Raw genomic sequence first — 23537 nt, 5'->3', positions numbered from 1 at the left:
ACCCCCAATCAGTCAGGCCCTAACTAAAACTGTTTTCAAAAATAGCTGGAAGTGATAGGAAAACTATGAGCTCTACCTTAAGCTGTCATCAGGGAGTGGGGAGAGGAAATCGGAGACTGCAAAAGTGAAAGTGGTTTTTGGTTTTACCCCAGTGATTAAACTCATTGTAGAAACAAGCAACTGTTATTTGAAAATAGAATATTCTATAGAAAAAGCCTTATTGACAGAACAGGCCATTGACATTTTTTTTCTTGTCCTTCGCAGACATGCAGGCCCAGGGAAGGATAAAGGGAAGCGGTTATGCTTTCTGAACTTCGAACCTGCATAGAGCTCTTCTGCAAGACAAGCTTTGCAAATCCCACTTGACGGCAATGTGGTGTAAGTTGATGGTTTGTGAAGACAGATTTTAGAAAAAGAAGCATGGCATTTTCTGGAAGATATATAACGTTTTGAAGAGGAAGAGGTAAGGACCTCGCATTTATTAATCATTTATTATTTTGCCTGTATACCTGACAACCTGGCAGCGTGATAGATGCCTTATCTCATTGAATCTTTCCTACAATCATGTGAGGTAATTATTCCGAATATACCTATTTTGCAGATGAGGAAGTTGAGCCTCAGGAAGGTTATAGAATTTTCCCAAACTCATCTGGTTAATAAATGTATTTGATTCAAAAGCCATTCTGTTTCTACCACGTTGCATTCCCAAAACTTGCAAAAGAGAATATAAACCCCATCATGTTTAATTTATAAAGAGACAGACTGGTAACAGATAGTTTACAGCTGTAGCAGGGTTTCTTGTGTTTGTTGTTAAGAAACTTGATAAGAAAGATGGCTGCTCCCTAAAGGAAAGAAAAGGAACAAGTCAAAGCAATATGAACTTCAGGTAAGGTTGAGGCAGTGCCGAGCAGTGTCTGGAAAGAGAATTCTCTAGACTAGATTAAACAGAGTTGAATCCAATGAAGTGGGAACATGGAAGGCCGCAGAAAAGCTGACGTCAAGCAGAGCAAAGGAACAGAAAGGACACTGGGAGCAGAGGTTGTATTCGAATGGGCACAGTCCGGAGTGAGTAACTCTAAGGAGCATCAGTGGCCCCACACCATTGAGGCCCGGCTCTCCTTCCCAAGTTCATCTAGGGGTGTTTGGTGAAGATCAGGGAAGAAGGTTTTGGGAAGCTCTCAGACAGGCTTCTCGGAGTCCCGTCAAGCTTTCAAGGCTGTTGCCGTTCCCAAATGAATCTTTTGTGAAACTCTCCCAGATCAGAAAGGTCACCTGAGGTCACATTATGGAGAGCTAGAAGAAGGACATTTTTCCAAATAAAATTTAAAAATTGTTTATTTTTAAACGATCCCTGTTCACTTGGACAAGCATCTCCAAATAAACCAATGGGTTTTGTTTGGGTGTGCTTTTATTAGTGCCGAAGGATACTCCCCTCTACCACTGCATGTAAACAAGCTTCCTACCGTACTCTCATTTCCATTCCTGGAGAATTAAAAATTTTGTGCTCAATTAAAAATCCCTATGTAAGCATCCCCAAGGGGATAGGTTTGGGGTGGGGAAGTGGTCTAAGTCCAGTCTTAGAAACTCTAAAAGAGATGGCCCACCTGCTTCCCTGTGTCTGTGTTTCCTTTAACAATCTGCCCTTGCCGACACCTCTGACCTAGAGAAGCTCAGCACAAAACACAGTCCTTGTTTTTTTCTCTATCTCACATTGAGTTGCATCGGGGAGGGGTAAAGCAGACACATTATCATGCAAGACCACAGAGTTGTGGCTTCCAAAAAGGGTCAGTTCTCCTTGTTGCCAGTTTGTCAGTCTTGGCCACTTTTCTCTCTTTGCTCTGAACCAAACTGTGACCACTGAAAGAGAGCACATGTTGTCGTGGAAAGAGCATAGGCTTGAAGTTATAAACCAAGGTTCCAATCTGGCTTTGTATAATCTTAGGCAAGTTACAGAATCTCAGTTTCGTTGTCTGTAAAATGCAGAATCCCTGCATGACTGGTTAGCATTTGAGCTGTTTTAATGATTAGATAAGATAATGTCTGCGGAGCACTCAGTAAGACTCCTGGAATGTGATTAGATAATAGTCTCTTCCTTCCTTTGACATCTTACCTCAGTGTTTGCAGAGCTGCCTGCTGCTCTTTAAATCTGCAGTTGGGGCACCCTGAAAATGAGTAGGAGCCGAGAACACCAGTATGCCCAGATTTCAGAGCATGCTCATTCATTCTGCCAGGTTCCTTCACACTTCCCAGGTCTGTGTCCTGAATTCCTCTTGGCTGAATTAACTGAAATGGCCACAGGAGGGATGTTCTTCTGCAAGTGCTGCTGACACCCGTTTTCATTCTTCTTGACATCAGAGCAAATCTCCATTTCTGATGATGTTGCTGGTGATGGGCTGCCACAGAGCAGGCTCTGATTTGCGAGCATCTTGACAGAATCCCCTTGAGAAATTCCTTGAGTGGAAATGAACTGTTTGCACCATGAATGAGTTTGTAAGAATTCCTTCCAAGCCTCAGGCTCCATCACTAAAGATGGACAAAGTGTGGGTGGCCCCTCTGGTGCTGGGTGATGCTACCATATCTTCAAAAGGCATTTGCACTCTGTACGAAATATGTTCTATGGGATTTTGTTTTGTTAGCATGATGATGAGGATGATGTAATATGATATAAACAAAAACAAAGCATTGATATTATTTTGAAATACTAATTGATGTATTTTTTATTCCTCTTATTTTATTGCTTTGAAATATTAAAACTAGATAGTGAGGCTGAGGTTCCTTGTTTTACAAGAACGGAAAAATATCTGCTATGAACTGAGAAATAAACATAAAATCCTAAGCCCTTCAATCAACCGCATAGACCTCTTGGCCAACAGGACCCCAGAGTAACCATGAAAAAAACTGAGTTCTTGGCTGTGGCAGGATAGGAGGTTAGACACACTTCACTATATACCTGTCCTTGCTAACCACCATTAGATTCCTTCCCTAAGGGCTAAACATAAGCCATCTTTTTCAAAAGACCCCACCACTGACATCAGCAACTGCTTAATGCTATCCCTCCTTTTTCCCTGATAAGGGACAATCAACCACAGACATCTGATAAGAGAGTTTCAGTCTATGGCGAATGCACAATAAGAGTTTGTGTGTTCTCTGCTTCACCCTTTGATGTCAGTGTGCCAAAACCTCTACCCTGTGATCATGCTAACACTGCCATTTTTTGTACATGGGATCCATAAAAGGGTATGAAGCTCAGTTGCACATGTGCACGTTTCTTCTCTCATAAATATTTGAAGATTTTAAAAATAGCTTATTGAATGCTTATATTCAGCAACCTCAGTCAGCTTAAATTCCCTTTTCATTTGCCCCTCTCCTGAAGTGTCTGTTTTCAGCTTCTGACCAGAGGCTACACTTCCCAGCCTGTCAGAATGGCCACCCTTCAGGCTGCTTTATGAGAAATAAAGCTCTCCTTTCAAAATTTATGAACTTCATCATTCTTCAGTTGACAGAATAAAGGGTTAAATTTTTGGCTTTGAGTTCCAAATGAGGTGCATGAAATTCAAAGGCAAATCAGTAAATTTAAAAGCCTAAGTCTTTTGATTGATAAGCGTTGTACTTTAATTTTTTTCAAAGAGAAAAGGCTGGAGAATTAGATTTTCCACCACAACCCTTGAGAGCACAGTGCTGGCATCCTTTCCCTGAAGGTCATGCACAGGCTGAGAAGAGGGAGAGCCAGCCCCTAACCCTTGCTGAAAGAATATACCATAAATCACACCTGCTAGAGTCATGGGCAGCAGGGACAGCAGGGCACAAAATGACCCTGAAAGCAGAGGAAGCGTGAAGGCTAGAAGATACTGCTGCCATCACCTGTTCATCCACTCAGCAAACATTTATATGACAGTGAACTGTGTGTCAAAACTGTTCTTGGGATACCACAGGGACTACAGATTCCAGCCATTGGGAGACTTTGGACATAAAATGAATTCAGCAATAACATAACAAAGATAGATTTTTGTCATATCTAAGTCCACAGACTGATGTGATTGGACATTTAAAGCCGTGGCAAACTGATTTGCAATTTTGAAAGCTGTTGTTAATCTTTCTGGGCAAGTTTTTATAAACAAAACCTGCCCAGAATTCTATAGACAAGAAAAAAAAGCTAAGATAAGGTACTCTCATGCAGGGTTCCCCAGCTGTGGATCTGCATGAGCAGTGGCAGCATGGCTGTCACCTGGGAGCTTGTTTGAAGTGCCAGTTCTTAGCCCCTCCTTGGTCCCAGTGAATCAGAAACTCTGCGGGGAAGGCCCAATGATCTGTTAATATGAACTCCAGATGATTCTGTGCATGCTAAGGTTTGAGAACTGCTGCTGTGATAGATAGGGATCACTAACGAAATAAATTAATTTATCCAATAAGCATTTATTCTACCTGAGTCATGGGTTGGCACTGAGGATGTGAAGGCAAACAAGATGAGTTCCCAGCACTCAGGTGGATACTCACAGAGAGGAACATATATAATTACAATATCATGCAACCAGTGACATGAGGCATGTTCAGGTATGGTGTAAGCCCAGAGGAGCCGACTCTTGCCCACACGCCTCCTCGCAGTGGAGCGAAGAGACGGCTGCAAAAGTGAAGGCTGCTCTTCTTGGGATTCTAGGGTGGCAGGGACTGAGAAGAAGTTTCCTCTACCAAGGCCAGAGCTGCCCCTGGTTGCAGAACAAAGTTCCACACCAGGCTGTCTTCAGAAACAGCTTAGAAACATAAGCTGCTGGTTCCAGAGACTCTGTGTCACTGGCTACATGTAAACACACACACATATACTTTCATACACCCACATATACATACACACATACATATGTGTGTGTATATATGTATATACACAGAAACACACATATATACATAATATATATTCAATTTATTTTTATATATAAATATTGTGTGTGTGTGTGTATTTAACAGGCTCCCCAAGTGATTCTTAGGCACCCAAAAGTTTGTTCTAAGAGATGAAGAACGAATCAGCCTATGAACTCTCCTCTCATTTTTTATTAGTGTTGCTTGTTGAACTATGAGGAAATAGAGGAAATATTTTGCTCAAATTATACAATCTCCTGTGAAGCACACCTAGGTGGGTGATTTGTCTGAGAGCAATTGCTCATGGCATAGGCAACTTACCTTGTATTGTAGCTCAACTACTATGCTAATTATTGTAGCACTTATTTAGCAAACATTTATTGAATACTGACAGTTCACAATTGCCCACCTTTGCTTGCCTTGACCAATGGGAGTAACCAGACATGACCTTTGCTGTGACTGAACAGAAGCTTTAAATGCCATTGTATCGTATGGTACGGCTGACACTGATCCCTAGTACCATATCTTAGATAATGGCTTCCCCTCTGACCTAGATTCCTAGATTCCAGAATGAGAAGACACGTGGAGCCAAGTCTAACAGAGTCCAGCTGAACTGCAAACCTCATGTAATGTGACCGAGAAATAAATATTTATTATTGTAAGCTACTGAGATTTGGAGCTTGTTTACCTTGCAGCATAGTCTAGGGAAAGCTGACTAAAACACCTACTCTGCGTCTGGCATTATACTGCAGGGACAAAGATGAGTAATACTGTCTCCTCCCTCAGAACACTGGCTGTTCTTGAAGGGGATGAATCAATATCTATCCTATCCTATTCCATAATTCTATTCTATTCACGCATTCCTTAGATTGTCCCAGAAAGCACTTATTCTGGCTTTAATACATAGAATGTAAGTAATAAAACACAGTAAGGTACATTAGAAGCAGATGAGAAGGAAAAGAGAAAAAACAGAGGTCAAGGAATACGACTTGGGAAAAATGCATAATATATGCTTGTGGGTAGACTCAAATTTGATTGTAATCATGTAGAAGCCGATTCATAAAACAGACCTGATTAGTCTCACAGTTCACAGCGCCCATAACATTAAAAGCAAAGGAATTGCTCCAGAGACGCATGGCTATGCCTGATCATCATAATACATAAATTACTCTGAGAACGTATGGGATTTAAGCTGTTAAAATTCGCTTTTGGGGTTGTAATTTAAGATTTTCTTTTCCAAAATACTATATATATAGCCTCAACTTAATTCTGTTTTCATTTCAAAGAGAGAAGGAAAGAGATAAAAGTTTTGTTTTGTTTTGCTTTAGCTAGGAGAGGGAGAAGGTATGGTGTGATAAATCCATAAAGCACTTGTTGTGAGTATAGCCTTTCATTAACCTATCACACCGAATTATAAGTATTTCCTTACCTGCTTTTTTCCCCTTGGGAGTTATTCTAGGAGAGGGTTGGCTTTAATTTATTTTTACTTCTAGCTTAGTGTTTAGAACAAAAGAGTTCAATAAAGATTGAATAGAATGAGTGACTAAACATTGGGTTTATTAATTTTCATTTTTGTGTAGTATTCCACTGTGTATACTATTATGTATCTATTATATGTCTGTTCTTGACATTTGAGTTGTTTCCAGTTTGGGGCAACTAAAAGCTGTATAACCATAGACATACTTAGACATGTACTCACTTACACATAAAAGCACATAATCTCTAATGTGGATTAACTAGGTGATATGGTGTATACAGCTTCCAATTTACTAAATAACACTATTCTGTTGTTCAAAGAGGTAGTTTCTATTTTCCTTCCCACCAGCAGTGTCAGAGTATAAGAGTGTCTGATGTTTCACATTCACACAAACACAAACTCAAGTATTTTCAGATTTTTTATATATACCAATTTTAATGAGTATATTGTTGTATCTCCTTGTCGTTTTAATTTGCATTTCCCATATTACTAACGAGGTTGAGTTCACTCCCATGTTAATAATGGCTATTGGATTTCCTTCCATGTGAAGAACCAGTTCAATAATTTTGCATACTTAAAAATTTGTGTTGTGGTCAGTCGCAGTGGCTCACACTTGTAATCCCAGCACTTGGGAGGCTGAGGCAAACAGATCACTTGAGGTCAGGAGTTCAAGAACAGCCTAGCCAATATGGGGAGACCCTGTCTCTACTAAAAATACAAAAATTAGCCAGGCGTGGTGGCATGCGCCTGTAGTCCAGCTACTTTGGAGGCTGGAGAATCACCTCAACCCGGGAGATGGAGGTTGCAGTGAGCCGAGATCATGCCACTGCATTCCAGCCTGGGCGACAGAGCAAGACCCAGTCTCAAAAAAAAAAAAAAAATTGTCTGTTTTTTTTCTTATTACAGGAGCTCTTTATGTATTCTGGATACTAATCCCTTGTCTATTATGTGTGCTACAAATATTTTCTACTCTGGTTTACTTTTTCACTCCTTTTATAATATTTCCAGGAAGAAATGTTGTATTGTCAAATTTAGTAGTCTTTTCCTTTATGATGAGCTATTTTTATATCTTATATAAGAAATTCCTCCTTCCCTCCTTCAAAATCATGAAGATATTTCTTACAGTCCCTTCTAAAAAGCTTTGTAATTTTGCTTTTCACATATAGATCCTTAATCCATCATAAATTGTTATAATTAGTATTTGGGAGAGGAGGTCTGGTAGGTTTCAAAACAGCCTACTTCGGTGAATCAGCCCAGGGTTGCCCCAGTATTGCTGCATCAGAGCTACACACACAGTTCATGGCAGTAGTGAGCGTGGAGGTTGGTGACTGAGCTGTTATCTTCAGAGTGACTAAGAGGGCAAAAGATACCTACCCCACCACCATTGCCTTCAGATGCTGTAGACCAGAGGCAGTACCACCGTGGGAACACAGGCAGGCAAGGGAGGACCCCCGCCACACCCCATCCCCCAGCCCAATCCCAAGCCCAAGGGTGAGCAGTGGAGTGTAAGCAGTTCAGAGCTGTTGGAGGCTAAATAGTGATTTCCTGAAGAAGTCCACATCATAATCCCCAGGGTCTGTGACTATGTGATTTTATAAGGAAGAGAGACTTTGTGGATATGACTACATTAAAGATGTTCAAATGGGAGGATTATCTTCATATATCCCAGTGGGCCCAATGTAATCACAAAGCTAAAAATCCAGGCAGTGTTTACTACCAACAGCCTGATGACTTTAGAAGCACAAACCCAAGTACTGAGCTTTCAGATGCAAAAGTGATTTCCGGATGTTTGATTGCGGGAGGATTTACAAGGGAGCAAGCTGAAGTCCAGCCCTGAAAAGGACAGGGCATTTGTTGTCTCAGACAGCTCCACATAAATTGGAGTGTCAGGGTGAATCTGGTTACTTTTATTCATGTAATTAAAAAATCTATTTGGAATATTCTTGATTTGCTGTAAACAGAGTTTTTAAGAAATGGTACCTTTCTTTCACAGATGCAAAACAAATGCACACGAGACCGAGATGTGTATGGAATAAAGTAGAATTAATCTGCAGCCAACCCACTGTGGCCACTTTTATCACCTGTCCAATCAAAGGGACCAAGTCAGAACCCCAAGGGACCATGGTGGTCAAGAACCCTTTTTCCAGGGCCTTCTAATTTTTTTTTTCCAACCTGCCCTCAGTAATTTTAAAGGAATCTAAGCCACTGTAATCCCCAGCCTCTTAAGAGAATTTATAGAGACAAGTAAAACCTAATCCATTTTGGCATAAAGCTAGAATTGCTTTGGTGTTGAAATATGTGCAGACATGAAGAGCTTCCTTAAGATCAACAGAGCTCTTCTCTTTCTTCCTGTAGAATACCCTGCAATGCCCAGAAATTTATATAAGGGTTTCATACACCTGCACATCATGGTATTAGAGGAGGTAAATGATGGAAAGACTTCACAGAGCATCTGGTCCCTGTGTTTGCCAAAAGAATATGGTTTCTTACAACATACTCTCTGGAGATCTATTCTAGCTGCAAGCTTCTAACCATCCACCTAAATGACTCTATAATAATCTAAAGAGACATTTTCCTTGACATTGAGTATGTACTTTCTCCTCCAAATTTTAACCTCATCTTCCAGAAGGATTCTTTTTTGTAGACTTAATTAACTAATTTTCTTTCTTGATTTCAGAACCCCTTAAGGACTGAATGCAAATAACAAGAGATTTTTTAAAGAATAAGGAGCTTAAATAATGTATTTTTGAATCATAACAGATTTTTTTCTGAGTTTGAGTCTACATTCTGTGCTAGTATCTTTGTTTATTACTGTCTAGCTCTTACTAGTTTTTCTCTTCGATAAATCCCAAAATTATCTCATATTTTGAGTATGAGAACAGAAATGCTAATATGAGTGTTTTTTTTTTTATTATACTTTAAGTTCTAGGGTACATGTGCACAATGTGCAGGTTTTTTACATATGCATACATGTGCCATGTTGGTGTGCTGCACCCATTAACTCGTCATTTACATTAGGTATATCTCCTAATGCTACCCCTCCCCCGCAACCCCCGCAATAGGACCCGGTGTGTGATGTTCCCCTTCCTATGCCCAAGTGATCTCATTGTTCAATTCCTACCTATGAGTGAGAACATGCGGTGTTTGGTTTTCTGTTCTTGTGATAGTTTGCTGAGAATGATGGTTTCCAGCTGCATCCATGTCCCTGCAAAGGATACGAACTCATCCTATTTTATGGCTGCATAGTATTCCATGGTGTATATGTGCCACATTTTCTTAATCCAGTCTGTCACTGATGGACATTTGGGTTAATTCCAAGTCTTTGCTATTGTGAATAGTGCCACAATAAATGTACGTGTGCATGTGTCTTTATAGCAGCATGACTTATAATCCTTTGGGTATATCCCCAGTATTGGGATGGCTGGGTCAAATGGTATTTCTAGTTCTAGATCCTTGAGGAATTGCCACACTGTTTTCCACAATGTTTGAACTAGTTTACAGTCCCACCAACAGTGTAAAAGTGCTCCTATTTCTCCACATTCTCTCCAGCACCTATTGTTTCCTGATTTTTTAGTGATTGCCATTCTAACTGGTGTGAGATGGTATCTCATTGTGGTTTTGATTTGCATTTCTCTGATGGCCAGTGATGATGAGCATTTTTTCATGTGTCTGTTGGCTGTATGAATGTCTTCTTTTGAGAACTGTCTGTTCATATCCTTTCCCACTTTTTGATGGGGCTGTTTGTTTTTTTCTTGTAAATTTGATTGAGTTCTTTATAGGTTCTGGATATTAGCCCTTTGTCAGATGAGTAGATTGCAAAAATATTCTCCCATTCTGTAGGTTGTCTGTTCACTCTGATGGTAGTTTCTTTTGCTGTGCAGAAGCTCTTTAGTTTAATTAGATCCCATTCGTCAATTTTGGCTTTTGTTGCCATTGCTTTTAGTGTTTTAGACATGAAGTCCTTGCCCATGCCTATGTCCTGAATGGTATTACCTAGGTTTTCTTCTAGGGTTTTTATGGTTTTAGGTCTAACATTTAAGTCTCTAATCCATCTTGAATTAATTTTCGTATAAGGAGTAAGGAAAGGATCCAGTTTCAGCTTTCTACTTATGGCTAGCCAATTTTCCCAGCACCATTTATTAAATAGGGAATCCTTTCTCCATGTCTTGTTTTTGTCAGGTTTGTCAAAGATCAGATGGCTGTAGATGTGTGGTATTATTTCTGAGGGCTCTGTTCTGTTCCATTGGTCTCTATCTCTGTTTTGGTACCAGTACCATGCTGTTTTGGTTACTGTAGCCTTGTAGTATAGTTTGAAGTTAGGTAGCGTGATGCCTCCAGCTTTGTTCTTTTGGCTTAGGATTGTCTTGGCAATGCGGGGTCTTTTTTGGTTCCATATGAACTTTAAAGCAGTTTTTTTCCAATTCTGTGAAGAAAGTCATTGGTAGCTTGATGGGGATGGCATTGAATCTATAAATTACCTTGGGCAGTATGGCCATTTTCACAATATTGATTCTTCCTATCCATGAGCATAGTATGTTCTTCCATTTCTTTGTGTCCTCTTTTATTTCACTGAGCAGTGGTTTGTAGTTCTCCTTGAAGAGGTCCTTTACATCCCTTGTAAGTTGGATTCCTAGGTATTTTATTCTCTTTGAAGCTATTGTAAATGGGAGTTCATTCATGATTTGGCTCTCTGTTTGTCTGTTATTGGTGTATAAGAATGCTTGTGATTTTTGCACATTGATTTTGTATCCTGAGACTTTGCTGAAGTTGTTTATAGGCTTAAGGAGATTTTGGGCTGAGACGATGGGGTTTTCTAAATATACAATCATGTCATCTGCAAACAGTGACAATTTAACTTCTTCTTTTCCTAACTGAATACTCTTGATTTCTTTCTCTTGCCTGATTGCCCTAGCCAGAACTTCCAACACTAAGTTGAATAGGAGTGGTGAGAGAGGGCATCCCTGTCTTGTGCCAGTTTTCACAGGGAATGCTTCCAGTTTTTGCCCAGTCAGTATGATATTGGCTGTGGGTTTGTCATAAATAGCTCTTATGATTTTGAGAAACGTTCCATCAATACCGAATTTATTGAGAGTTTTTAGCATGAAGGGCTGTTGAATTTTGTCAAAGGCCTTTTCTGCATCTATTGAGATAATCATGTGGTTTTTGTCTTTGGTTCTGTTTATATGCTCGATTACATTTATTGATTTGTGTATGTTGAACCAGCCTTGCATCCCAGGGATGAGGCCCACTTGATTATGGTGAATAAGCTTTTTGATGTGCTGCTGGATTCGGTTTGCCAGTAAATATGAGTGTTTTAAACTTAGAAATTTTAAAATAGTTTTAGAGTTAAAATAAGACAAATAACTATGCCAATTTAGAAAATTCAAATAATAAATGAGATGACTGACTAAAAAGAAGTGAGCAGTGTAATCTCTGAGATTATATCCTGCAAAAGGTATTTCTTGGATGTGGATGTGTTCAACCACAATGAGTTCTTTCATTATATTGCCTAGTTAGAATTAAATCCTCAAAAATTGTGGGGGAAAAGGGAAAATGTAGAAAATATTTTGAAGTTGTATCTTACTTTTTATATTAGGATCTCAAATTGTGGCCTAAGAGAGCAGTGTCTCTTGTCTCCTCCCTGTAATAGAGCTGGAGGGGAGTGGGTGGGGTGAGGACATGAGTTTTAATGACTACAGGATCATCTCAATAGATGCAGAAAAAGCTTTTGATAAAATCCAACATCCCTTCATGGCGAAAACCCTCAGCAAACTAGGTATTAAAGGAACATACAGTTTAGAATTTATTCTCTGACCCAATAGCTACTGTTTCCCTCTTCCATTAGAGTCCATTACAATGGACTGCATGAATTTTCCTTAGTTACAGTTTAATTTGTAGATTCTTAAGGAGAGTGAAGATACCTCAGAAAAGAATACCTCTATGACTTAAATATAAGAAGAGATTAGAAGAAAGGAAACATGTAAAAAGATTTTGTAAACTCAGGCTTAATTCTGAAGTGTGTATCTTGCCATTTTGTTTACTATTTCATAAGACTAGAGATAAGGAGTCTATCAATGTTCTGATCAATAACTGACTCCACTGGGAATTTTCTTGCTTTTTGTAAAATCTGTAGAGGATTGAACACTGACTTGCAATGAAAATACACAGCTAAATAATTATTGTCACATTATTATAAAACAACCTTTATTCATATAGCTGAGTTTTCATTCTACCTGATTTTTTAATCCTCCATAAATATTTTATTTGACTTATTTTTTTAAACATATGCATTACCTCGTATATTTATCATTTTTTTGTTGTGAGAACAATTAAAATAGTAATTTTCAAGAATATAATACACTGTTATTAACTATAGTCATTATGTTGTACAGCAGATCTCTTAAATGTATTTTCTTCTCTCTAACTGATATTTGACCAATTTTCTGGTAAACGCCATACTACTGTCTGCTTCTATGAATATGACTTTTTTAGATTCCACATATAAGTGAGATCATGCAATATTTGTCTTTTTGTTCCTGGCTTATTTCAGCTAGGACAATGGTCCATCAATGTTGTTGCAACAAAGAAGGATGTCCTTCTTTTTTAAGGCTAAAAAGTATTCCATGGCATACATACACTACATTAAAAAAATTTATTTCTCCATTGATGGACATTTAACTTGCTTCCATATGTTGGCCATAGTGAATAGTGCTGAAATAAACATGTGAATGTAGGTATCTCATCAACAAATTGATTTCATATGCTGATATGGTTTGGCTGTGTCCCCACTGAAATCTCATCTTGAATTGTAATCCCCATAATCCTCACTTGTCAAGGGAGAGACCAGGTAGAGGTAATTGAATCATGGGGTGGTTTCCCCCATGCTGTTCTCGTGATAATGAGTGAGTTCTCATGAGGTCTGATAGCTTTATAAGTGGTTGGCAAGTTCCTTCTTCAGTTAATCTCTCTCCTGCCACCTTGTGAAGAAGGTGCCTGCCTCCCCTTCGCCTTCTGCTATGATTGTAAGTTTCCTGAAGCCTCCCCAGCCATACAGAACTGTGAAGCAACTAAACCTCTTTCCTTTACAGATTACCCAGTCTGAGGAAGTTCTTTATAGTAGTGTGAGAACAGATTAATACATATCCTTTGGATAAATACCCAGAAGTGGGATTGCTGGAGCATATAGGAGTTCTACTGTTAATTTTCTGAGGAACCTCCATACTGTTTTCCATAATGGCTATCCTACCAAGAGTGTACAAGGGTTTTCTTTCTCCATATCCTGCCCACAACTTGCTATCTTTCATCTTTTTGATAGTAGTAATTCTAAAAGGTGTGAGATAATATCTCATTGTGGTTTTAATTTGCATATAGTAATGTTGAGTATTTTTTCATATATTTGTTGGCCATTTGTATGTTTTCTTTTGATAAATGTCTCTTTAAGTCCTTTGCCCATTTTAAAATCAGGTTATTTGTTCTCTTGCTATTGAGTTGTTTGAGTTCCTTATATATTTTGGATATTTACCCCTTATTAGATATATGGTTTGCAAGTATTTATCTCATTCAGTATCTTTATTTTGTTGATTACTTTATTTGCTCTACAAAAGCTTAGTTTAATACAATCCCATTTGTCTATTTTCACTTTTCTTACCTATGTTTGGGAGGTCATATCAAAAAAAATATTGCCCAAGCCAATGCCATAGAGATTGGTAGGTCTTATGTTTAGGAATGTAATCCATTTTGAGGTAATTTTTGTGCACGGTAAGAGACAAAGCTCTAATTATATTCTTTTGCATGTGAATATCCAGTTTTCCCAGCACAAATTTATGAAGAAACTGTCCTTTCCCCCATTGTGTGTTGTTGGCACCTTTGTCAAAAGTCAATTGACCATAAATTCGTGGATTTATTTCTGGGCTCTGTATTCTCTTCCATTGGCCTATGTGTTTGTTTATATGCCAGTATCATGCTGTTTGGGTTCTCTAGCTTTGCAGTATATATCAAATCAGGTAGTATAATGCTTCCTGCTTTGTTCTTTTTGCTAAAGATCACTTTGGCTTTTCAGAGTCTTTTGTGGTTTAACCTTCCATAAATATTTTATTGACAATGGTTATCAAGCTTCTATAATACTTGTTAAATGTTTCTTACTTAAGTCCTGTCATTTCACCAGTATAAAAATTATTCCATAAATTCTAAGATATTTTCTCAGTATGCTTGGTTTGGTGTTAAAGATCTCACTTGACACTGCTCTGTTTTTCTAGCTGAGTGGCGTTTTTAGTAGGCTAATTGATGACTAGAAAGACAATGAAGGTGCAGAGAAAATAGAAAATAGTCTACAATATGAAACAGGAACTGTTTATCTTTCTTGTTAGGTACCTGATTTTGATTCTGTCATTATCCCCTATAAGCTTTTGTTCCTCCACTGCACAATGGTGATGATAGCATTCTGCAGATCCTTGCTAAGTTAGCATGTACGAGGGAAATAGCCAACTCTCAGCTTTTTATTTATTAGACTTTTGTTTGTTTGTTTTAATTGGGCATCTTTAGAGAAGAACCTTATTCCCAGCCTCCCCATATATCAGATTTTCTATCTTTTTGTTGTATGGGAAAGGCCCACCACTGCAACGTTGCACTTTACAAGAAATTTACAATTCGCTTTCTTACTTGAGTAAGGATGGCCAGTTTGTCTTGCCATGGCATTTTTTTCCTCAGTTGTGTAACCACAGTTACTGGTGCCACGTTTAGATCTGTTTGGTGTTAATAAGCTTGTGAGTCATGGATTTCAAAAGCCACTGGCCACTTGTCATGTCTGTCAGAGAGTTTACTTGATTCCTCTGGGCCAGGGTTTTCCTCGTCTTCTTTATCTCTTGTCAAGTAAAATAGCAAACAAAAGAGCAAGATACAAATTTCAAATCCTGCAGCCTGGTCCTTAAACCAGAGCTTATCATGGAGTTGAGTCTCCAGACCTACAGGCAGGGCAGGATCTCCCTGACCACCCCACCCCTACGCCCATTCTCTCTCCCTTCCTTACACATCCGGGTTCCAGACAAGCACTCCTGAAGCTAGGTTGTGACTTGAGTGAGATGTATTTTGGTCTGAGGAGAAAGAGAACTGTCAGATTTATCCCGTGGGTGTTCTGGTTCTCTCTGGCCTGGTATGTTTACTATGGAAATTGTTAGGTTAGTATTTCTGTGTTATTTTCGAAATACTTACGTTTGAGTGGTGAGAAGATGTAGCTGATCTTAATACTGGAAACAAATGATAGGATATGTGGGAAATTTCCCTTTTTTCTACTGTGTGTAACTAGTTTTCTGAATTCTTTTCATGTTGCTCATGGCAATATTTCTATTTTATGCATCTTCTACTCTTAAAAGCAAATGTGCTGTCGTGAAAATGTGGAGAATTAACTTGTGTTCTAGAGCCGCTATTGTTTTATTCTATTCCTTAAGTAAACAGAAAGCTTTTGTTGTTTGCATCGCCATCACTATGACCCAGAGGACTGAGTAAATTGTGTACACACTAAAATGTAGGAACCCAGCTTGTGCTTGGAATAGCTGACTGAATTCAAATGGACACAGAGATGAGTAAGATCATGAATACCGAGTAGCCACTGTTAAACCGTGTCTTTTATTTTCTGCATTCTGATGTTTTGACATCTGGGGCTTGCTGACCCTGGAGAGAATGCCCCTGCCACAGTGAACAAAGTCCTAGAAATAGTACATAACTGCCCACAAGGGTATGCTTTTTTCTTTTTCTTTTTCTTTTTTTTTTTTTTTGAGACAGGATCTCGCTCTGTCACCCATGCTGGAGTGCAGTGGCACCATCATAGCCCACTGCAGTCCAGAACTCTTGGGCTCAAGTGATCCACCTGCCTCAGCCTCCAGGTAGCTGGGACTAATAACACACACTACCATGCCCAGCTAATTTTTTAAAATGTTTATAGACATGGGGTCCCACCCTGTTGTCCGGGCTGGTCTTGAACTAGGCTCAAGCAATCCTCCCTCCTCAGCCTCCCAAAGTGTTGGGATTATAGGCGAGAACCACCTCGGCGGTCAAGAGTGTGCTTTACAAATGCCAACCAATCAATCCAAAGCCACACTCCCAACTACTTCCTTTAGCTAACACTCCACGCCACTATTCCACCTGCCCTAATTCCCCTAGGGCCAGCCAGATGCCAGACAACTGGGGAATGCCTCTATGGCCCAGAGCCACTGAAAGCATTCAAACTAGCCAATCTTAAGCCCGTTTACCTGCCTATCCTGTTCCTTCCCATGGAAACCACCATAAAGGCTCTAACCCACAGTTCCTCTCTTTCCCCCTTCACTGCTGACTGACCCTGGTGCTTCCCTGGGTGGCTCCCTATAGCATGGTGTGCTCTCTCCTCTTGGAACCGTGAGTAATAAGCTATCTTTTCGAAAGCAGTCATCTGCTGATCTGTTGACCTTATCATACCTTGAATTTTTTAATTAATACTCTACATTTAGAAGTACCCATAGATTATCCATGTACTTGATGATAACACGTTATTGTGCCTCTAAGATGCTACTAGATGATTCTGTAGTATTAATCTTTATATATAATGTAAAAGTTTAGCTTATATACTTATAAACAATATATTTTTCGAATCCCTCAATGACTTGAAGAAAGTGGGCCCACAATAAAATATTTGATTGAATGGATTTATTGTGAAAGTTCTGGGAAACTTAGTAAAACAAATACATCTTGTTTTTCCCTTCTTTTCTGCCAGTTTTGGGCCTTTATTATTATTCACCTCTGCTCAGCAATACTAGAATTACAGGTATTAAGTAGCTGATAACTCAATCTGCATTTTTATTTTGATTTCATTTGTGCACGAGATAAAAGCCATTCCTGACTGTGCAACGTTTAAAAGCTTTACAAGGAAGAAATGGATTGGGTAAGCTGAAAGTATTTCCATGAAACCTTTCTAATTAAGGTTTATAAGGAAAAAAGAATGTGAGATAACTCTAACCTACTTTTTTCTCTTCTCCTCCGCAAACACTCATAATAGAATAATGACAGGCTTCAGGATAAGAAACTGGAACATAAGAGGGGCCTAAGTTTTATTTTTTACTTCAGAACTTAAAAATTAATACAGTCTAAGTTTAAAACAATAAATTTTATATCAACGGTACTAAATAGAAATAACACTTTAATTGGAAATGAAAGAAAATGAATCAAATCTGCTATGATCAGAGGTCAACTGCTGGGCTTTACATGACCTGAGTTACAGACAGAAAGATCCCCAGGCATCTTTCCATGCCTACTTCCTTATGGTCATTCCTGCCTCCAGTCCCACCTGGAGGTGCAGGAGAGGGGAGCTCTCTTTAGCACAGCTGCCTTGCTGTTAACAATCATGTGTGTCAATTGCACAGAAAATGTCTAAAAAATGTTGTACTAAATGTACTAAAAATGTGCCAAAATTGACCCCTAGGAGTCTAGGCAATGAAAATTGAAAGAACAGTCAGATGCAATTATAGCAAATTATTATAATTTTATGTTGCCTAGGCATCTATTTTGAAGGCAGGCTTAGCTTTCTTGTGCCAGAGGCAGGGCTTAGTACCCTTGACACAGTTTCCAGTTCTATACCCACCCAGATGGCTCAATCCAGTGGCCAAAGATAAGAACTTAGAGGCATCTCTCTGGGCTAGCTAGCACACTGGGCTTGCTGCTTTCCTTTCAACAAACCATTTAGGCACTGATGTGGTTTGGGTGTGTCCCCACACAAATCTCATTTTGAATTATAGCTTCCATAATTCCCACATGTTATGGGAGGCACCTGGTGGGAAATAACTGAATGATGGGGGTGATTTCCTCCATATTGTTCTCATTGTGGTGAGTAAGTCTCATGAGAGCTGATGGTTTTATAAAGGGAAACCCCTTTCACTTGGTTCTCTTTTCACACTTGTCTGCCACCATGTAAGACATGCCTTTCACCTTCTGCCATGATTGTGAAGGTGCATGGAATTGTGCACCTTCCCCGGCCGCATGGAATTGTGAGTCCATTAAATCTCTTTTTCTTTATAAATTACCCAGTCTTGATATGTCTTTATCAGCAGTGTGAAAACTGACTAATACAGGCATTTACGCATGAACTTAAAGTGATTCTTCTGTATTCTCTTCTATATACTAGTAGTTACCTCTCTCTCTCTATCTCCCTCTCTCCCTCCCTCTTTTTATTTCTTTCTCTGCCTAACTCCTCATTCCTGCCTCACATGACTGAGAAGGAAGGAGTGCCCTCCCAACTCATTGTGTCCTCCCTGCCCAGGATCTATAAGTGAGCAGCCTTTGAATGTGTTTCCTATTGTGGTGGTATATTGAATTTGCACCTTCCATCTGAAGAACTACGGGCTGCCCTAGGCCAGGTTTTCCCGGGGTCCCTGGCCCTGGAGGGAACAGAAAGTCAAGCTTCCAGCCGCAGAGCACTGGTCAGGTAGGCATAAACTTGGACGTAGGTCAGATAAGAACCACAAGCGTGTCTGCCAGTATAAACAAGTTTCTCATGTGAAGGACCCTCTGGTTGCAAGTTGGGCAATGTGGCATTAGGCCTTCTGCCAGGTAAATGAAGTATCCCATGAAAGGCACACTGTGAACATCCAAGAGGGCTAGAGCTACCCTTCATTTCCTATTAAACTGGGGTTGCTACCTGCCATGGTACTAGAACCCATTATGCTGGGGTCTCTCAAAACAACTATTTTAAAATAGGCAAAGATTTTAAAATTTGTTAGTGCTTTTAAGATATAAGGACATTTAAAATTACCGTGTGAAACTATAAATCTATACCACCTTCTGAAGGCAATTTGATAGTATAGCAAAGGCTCTCTTAACTGACTACCACTAAGCAACTTGCCAGATCAGCCAACCCTCTGTCTTCCCACTGGGGAATATACTGACAGATGCCTACTTCTTATAAAGTACCCAGGAGGCCATTCCCTGGTCTGTCTAAACATTCTCACTCCCACCTGTTGAACTGTGCACTCTACATGAGTCAGTTGTACTCATTCCAAAAATGTGTTAATTAGGATGTTATTGGTGACTCATTATTTAATTAAATATTATATAAACCTCTATTAAATATGAGGATGAATAAAAAGACAACTTTTTTTTTCTTTAAAAACAGAACTAAATGCTTTAGAAAGACTAAATAAAAGTTAGTTACTAAACTGCATTGTTGAATAATATTCCATAGATTAGACATATACAGCAATATGTTATCTATGCACCTGTTGATAACTGGGTCATTTCCAGTTTTTGGTTATTAGAAATAGAGCTGCTATAAAACATGTGTGTACAAGTCTTTGTGTGGATATATGTATATTCTTTCTTTATTTTCAGTCTACCTATTATGAGAAGCTGAACCATGTTAACTCTAAATAGACTATGAAAGGCTAGGCATGAAAATTGTAACCCCTAGAGCAACCACTAAAAGAAAAACTAGTCAAAGAGGTATAGTTAAAGATCCAACAGATAAAATGAAATACCAAAAAACATTTAAATTGTCATAAAAGAAGACAGGGAAGGGAGAATAGGGAACCACAACAAAACAACAATTAAAAAAAAAACTGGCCAGGTGCAGTGGCTCATAACTCTAATCCCAGGACTTTGGGAAGTTAAAGCGGGAGGATTGCCTGAGGCCAGGAGTTTGAGATCAGCCTGAGCAACATAGCAAGACTCCATCTCTAAAAAAAATGTTTTTTAGTTTTCCAGATTTGGTGGTGTGCTCTACAGCCCTAGCTACTCAGGAGGCTGGAGCAGGGTAATCACTTGGGCCCAGGAGTTCGAGGTTACAGTGAACTATAATCACAACACCGCACTCTAGCCTGGGTGACAGAACAAGACCCTGTCTTTAAAACAAAAGTGAAAACAACAACAACAACAAAACAGAGGAGACAAACAGAAAACAAATAATAATAGACTGAAATCCAATCATGTCAATAATTACATTAAATATTAGTGATCTAAAACACTATAATTAAAATGCAGAGACTGTTAACATAGAAGCAAGACTATTATATGCTGCTCCCAAGAGAAGCACTTTAAATAGAAAGACACTGCTACATTGAAAATAGATAAATGAAAAAGGATATACCATACATACAGTAAGCATAAGAAAGCTGGTGTGGTTATATTCATACCAGATAAAATAAACTTCCAGCCACAGAATATTAGAAGTGATAAGGGATACTTTGTTATGAGAAAAAAGAACAATTGATCAGGTAGACATTATTATAAATGTGCATAAACCTAAGAACAGAGTTTCAAAATACATCAGGCAAAAGTGGACAGAATGAAAATAAAAAATAGACTATTTTACACTCAGAGTATTATATTTAAGACTCTTTTCTTACCAATTAATACAACAGCTAGACTTTTAAAAATCAGTAGACTTAGAAGATTTTAACATTATCAACCCCCATGATCTAATTGAAATTCATAGGACACCATTTATAGAACTGAAAAACACACTTCTTTTCAAGTGAAAAGAAGTACATTTTTCAAGACTGACCATATGTTGGGCCATAAAACAAGTTTAAATGAATTTAAATGTATTAAAATCATACAAAGCACACTGTGTGAAACAAATCAGAAGTAAATCAGTGGGAATAATCTATTTCAGAGGAAATCACAAATATTTGGAAATTAAACAGCACACATAAATTATTTATGGATCAAAAAAGACATACGAGGGAAATTAGAGACTATTTTAAATTGAATGAGCTAAAGCAATGCATAGAGGGAAACATAGGTTTTTTGTGGTGGTTGTTGTCTCTTCTCTTGAGACAGGGTCTCACTCTGTTGCCCAGACTGGAGTGTGGTGGCGTGATCAAGCTTATTGCATCCTTGACTTCCTGGGTTCCAACAATCCTCTTGCCTCAGCCTCCCAAGTAGCTGGAACTACAGGCACATGTCACCATGCCTGGATAATTTTTTATTTTATTTTATTTTTTGTAGAGACGGAATCTCACTATGCTGTCCAGGCTGGTCTGGAACTCCCGGGTTCAAGTAATCCTCACACCTTGGCCTTCCAAAGTGGTGGAATTACCAGCATCAGCCACCATACTCAGCTGAAAAATAGTTTTAAGTGCCTATATTCAGAAAGAAAAAAAATCTAAAATCAGTGACCTTACATTCCACTTTGAGAAGTTACAGAAAGAAGAGTAAATTAAATATTGTAGATGAAAGGAAGGAAATAATAAAGACAGGAGAGCATAACTTTTTTTAAAAAAAGTAGAAAACAGGCAATAGAGAAAAGTAACAAAAGCAAGTGCTAGTTCTTTGAAAAGATTAACTTCAGTAAACTCTTAGCTGGACTGATCAAGTGAAAAGAGAAAGAACACCTCATCACCAATATCAGAAATAAAAACCAAGTTATCACTACATGGTCTACAGACATTATGAGATAATAAATGAAGGGCCCCAAACCAGTTCCTAAAATCTTATTTTGCCTTTGGGAACTCATAAATAGACAGAAATCTAGTAATATTCAGTAGAGCAAATAGGGATTACTCCATAAATCTTTTGCTAAATCACAAGCAAAGTGATTATTCTATGCGCCTAAACTTTAAGCCATGAAATTCAATTATAAAGATGTTTGAACCAAAATATTGAGGTATTAGAATAGAAAAAAATCTTTACTTTTTTATTTTTTAGGTGAGAAAATCATGAAGCAAGAAAATAAAAAACTTTTTCTTCTTCTTTTTTTTTTTTTTTTTGAGACGGAGTCTCGCTCTGTCCCCCAGGCTGGAGTGCAGTGGTGCGATCTCCGCTCACTGCAAGCTCCGCCTCCCGGGTTCATGCCATTCTCCCGCCTCAACCTCCCAAGTAACTGGGACTACAGGTACCCACCACCACGTCTGGCTAATTTTTTGTATTTTTATAGGTCCGGGTTTCACCGTGTTAGCCAGGATGGTCTCGATCTCCTGACCTCGTGATCCGCCCACCTCAGCCTCCCAAAGTGCTGGGATTACAGGCGTGAGCCACCGCGCCCGGCGTTTTTCTTCTTTTTAAGTTTATGTAGTCTATGGAAAGCCATTAAGACATAGGTTACCTTCTGCACTATGGTTCACTATAAAGTTCAAAAGGAGTTCACAGGAGAACTGTGCTACATGTGCACGTTAAGCACATTCTGTAACAAGACCTTAATTGCAGGAAGAGATTATAATGTTCCAAGCAAAACTTCCCTAGATATATAAGTGTGAAGTTTCATGCAAAGGGAAAAAATCCTGGAAAAAAATCAATCAAATAATACTATAAATCTATATGCAGTTAGTATTAAGTGAAGAAAAATTTCGGAGTACTAGACTTATAACCATTGCTTTGACTTGTGCTATACTGTATACCGTCAGTGTACTGCTAAGAAAGACATATGACCATATTCATGAAAAAACACAAATCTATACCTAATAGTTGTCTAATAGGTATAGTTGTCTAAAACACATTCATGAAAAAACACAAAAATAGTTGTCTAACAGGGGAAGGTAGCAAAAATTATTATTCTTATTTATGGCCTTATTTCTATGATAGTTCAAATTTCATAAAACAAAGTATAATAATAATAATTCTTTAGATCTTTATTCTGGTTTTGCTTTAGCTTTGTGGGAGCTTGGTTCTTATTGCAAAGTTGCTATATTGGCTTCCTATAATCATCGTAAACAGGAACTGTTTAATACACATTACACCCTCAAAGAAAAAAATATTTGATAGGTGAATTTGGACATAATTTAGCATAGCTAAGTGAGCAACTACAAAATTATTATTTTTTTGCTCTCAAAGAATGAGAATTTAAATGAAATAGATATTTAAACTATACTTTATATTTCATTAATATACAAATTAAATATTAAATACATGGAATATATTTAAAATAGATAGCTCTGTTAAAAAGGGATACTAGAGGAATTTCCATGTTTCAGGAATAATAGGAAAGGTCATAGTGGAGGCTGAAGCCATGGGGCCCATAGAAAAGAGTGAGTAGATGCAGAAAATGGATTCAGATGTTCCAAGGCCCACACAGAAATGGCTGGTGAACATAATAGTATTGTTGCAAAAGACAAGAATAAAGCTGAGTGCCAGATTGTTCTCTTAACAGTTAAAAACCTGAATTAACCTTATTGGAAAATTCAGAATACAACCATAATGTGCCACTCTCCTGTGATCTTGGAAGAAAAGAGAGGCAGCTATGAGAATACCTTAGCTAAGA

The 23537-nt window shown here is 38.5% G+C and overlaps 1 long non-coding RNA gene across 1 annotated transcript in view; it reads left to right on the top strand.

Moving 5' to 3' along the window:
- The first annotated feature begins 264 nt into the window (after nucleotides 1–264).
- Nucleotides 265–23537, top strand: part of LOC102128883 (uncharacterized) — a 158132-nt gene continuing 134859 nt past the window's right edge. The window contains exon 1 of the long non-coding RNA XR_010582560.2: nucleotides 265–463. This is a non-coding gene — a long non-coding RNA (uncharacterized lncRNA). The remainder of the gene's footprint in view (nucleotides 464–23537) is intronic.

The sequence above is a fragment of the Macaca fascicularis genome, chromosome 17, assembly GCF_037993035.2.
Source record: "Macaca fascicularis isolate 582-1 chromosome 17, T2T-MFA8v1.1".
NCBI classification, from domain to species: Eukaryota; Metazoa; Chordata; class Mammalia; order Primates; family Cercopithecidae; genus Macaca; species Macaca fascicularis.
The sequence above is the reverse complement of the archived record's forward strand: the minus strand, read 5'-3'. Positions and strand labels throughout refer to the sequence as shown.